At 44.0% G+C, this 2,500-nt stretch overlaps 1 pseudogene; it reads left to right on the top strand.

Annotated features, from left to right (window-relative positions):
* The first annotated feature begins 595 nt into the window (after positions 1-595).
* Positions 596-2,500, top strand: part of LOC135105264 (uncharacterized protein DDB_G0271670-like) — a 34,386-nt pseudogene continuing 32,481 nt past the window's right edge.

Here is a 2,500-nt window from a genome sequence, read left to right as displayed (position 1 = left end):
CGAGTATGTTTTTCTAATTTTCTGTTTAACTTTTTGGGAGCGGCAAGGTGAATGTTTTTTTTTTTTCTTCCATTTTTATTTATTTATTTTTTGTGCCCTTAGCCAGTCTCCTTGACATATGAAACATGTAACTAATTCTTTCTTTCTTTGTAAGTGGACTGCACAATAATTCATCAGGTAGTGTGAGGTGAGAGGAGCGGAGACCATTTGGTTCGTCTCCTTTTATGTCGTTGGTCCGCCGAGGCACCCAAAGCCAACTTGGTATCTGGCTTAACCACGCCTTCCACTCTCCTAATTACTGAAGAAGCTTTTATTCTGCGGCGGAAGCATAAAGGTTAATGGTGGTGACGAATTGTAAGACGCATTTTAGTTTCACTCATTAATAACAGTGGAAGCCATGTTGAAGTCATTCCGGTTACGGTTAGAATGTCACCTTGGCGCCACCATGGACCTCTCACTGTCCCAGAATATAACAATTCCCCATAAAAGCATCCAGCTGTCTCTAGGAAGGACACACTGCCAATCCTCTCTACGCCGAATCCCTCCATTCCAGCCGCGTCAACTCATCCACCAAAGCACCACAAACTGAACCCAAATGACCACCCAATACTTTGACATCCCCGCAATGACTACTTGCAGCACCCCTACGTCGCAGAGTCATGAACAAAAGCAGGCACCAAAAGTCCACGGCAAGACAAAGGCGCCTCCAAACCTTCCCCACTCAGCCAGGAAAGCAGAGGAGGCCACTGTAGGAATGCCAGGGTGAAGCTAGTGCTATTCCAAGGCAACCTTAGATCTTAGGGATAAGCTATCCCACATGAGAATTACCCTAAAAAAAAAAAAAAAAAGTAAATAAGTAGATAAATAAATAAAGACCGAAATCCCCCTTAAATTTTTGGATAACCCTTTTACTACACTGATTGGGAAATGATAACCTTCACTGGGCCTTTTTTTTTTTCAGCATTTTTCTTGCCCTATACAAGTCCCCTTATATAACAAAACACCGCAAAAATCAAATCCTTACACCAATGATCCTTAAGAAAAGAAAAAAATATATACACAACTGACCAACACGAGACAAAATCATTTCCCCGTCCATATCCAATCGCCCCTTCCCCACTGTCCAAAACACCCTGTCCTGGCGCCCTTCCCAAGCACCGCTCGCCCCGGAACGCCCTCGCTGGCCACATGACCGTCTCAATACTGGGCATAGAATTGAATTTCGCTCCGGATCGAATTCCTTTACACGAACTAGACGAGGTGGGCGAGGCAGGCAGGCAGGCAGGCAGGCAGTCGAGTCACGTGTGGCATGTGTATAGCTAACGAGAGAGAGAGAGAGAGAGAGAGAGAGAGAGAGAGAGAGAGAGAGAGAGAGAGAGAGAGAGAGAGAGAGAGAGAGAGAGAGAGAGAGAGAGAGAGAGAGAGAGAGAGAGAGAGAGAGAGAGAGAGAGAGAGAGAGAGAGAGAGAGAGAGAGAGAGAGAGAGAGAGAGAGAGAGAGAGAGAGAGAGAGAGAGAGAGAGAGAGAGAGAGAGAGAGAGAGAGAGAGAGAGAGAGAGAGAGAGAGGAACAAAAAACAAAAATACAGACATACATATATACATACGTACACACATACATACATACATACATACATACATACATACATACATACATACGTACATACAGAGAGACAGACAGAGACACAGGGGAGTTCACAATCGTAGAACACGAATCTTTCATAAAATGTAAATATTACCCCATTATTATTACTGTTATTATCACTATCATTACAACATTACTATTAATATCACAACTGTTATCACCAAATGTTGACAGCCAAACATATATGTATACTCTTAGTTTCGTGGGTCAATTGAGTCATCAAGATAGGCAGTTCATTAAGGGGTTTTTAATTATTGACAGCAGGTGTCGCGCGTTCCCACCTGAGGCAGTGCTTTAATGAGAGGCAGCCACAGTCACCCAAACAAATGAGGCAGGTGAGGAGATGAGGAGGGAGAGGAGGGAGAGGAGGGAGGGGAGGTATGAAGGGAGGGAGATTCAGAGAAAGGGGGAGAGAGGGAGGGACGGTGAGGTAGGAACGGAGGGAGGGAGAGAGGGTGGGTGTGGGTGAGTGTCGTAGGTGGTAGACAGACGGAGGGACGGAGATGAAATGTGAGAAACAAAGGTGGAAAAAAATAGAGTGGGGAGAAATGGATGATTAAAAAAAAATAATAATAATAAGCAGGAAAGAAAGGGAAAAAGATGGAGGAATGTTATGTGACGAGGAGGAAAAGAGTAAAGTCAAAGTAAAGAAGCTAAAGATAAAAAAAAAAAAGGGAGGAAGAAAAAGACGGTTAGAAGAAGAAGAAAAATTAATGAAACAGGAAGAGAATAGGACGCGAAGGAAAGGATAATGAGTGGAAAAGTGAGAGAGAGAGAGAGAGAGAGAGAGAGAGAGAGAGAGAGAGAGAGAGAGAGAGAGAGAGAGAGAGAGAGAGAGAGAGAGAGAGAGAGAGAGAG

The sequence above is a fragment of the Scylla paramamosain genome, chromosome 11 (genome assembly GCF_035594125.1).
Source record: "Scylla paramamosain isolate STU-SP2022 chromosome 11, ASM3559412v1, whole genome shotgun sequence".
Lineage (NCBI taxonomy): Eukaryota > Metazoa > Arthropoda > Malacostraca > Decapoda > Portunidae > Scylla > Scylla paramamosain.
Note: the sequence above shows the minus strand (reverse complement) of the source record. Positions and strands in the feature narration are given on the sequence as shown.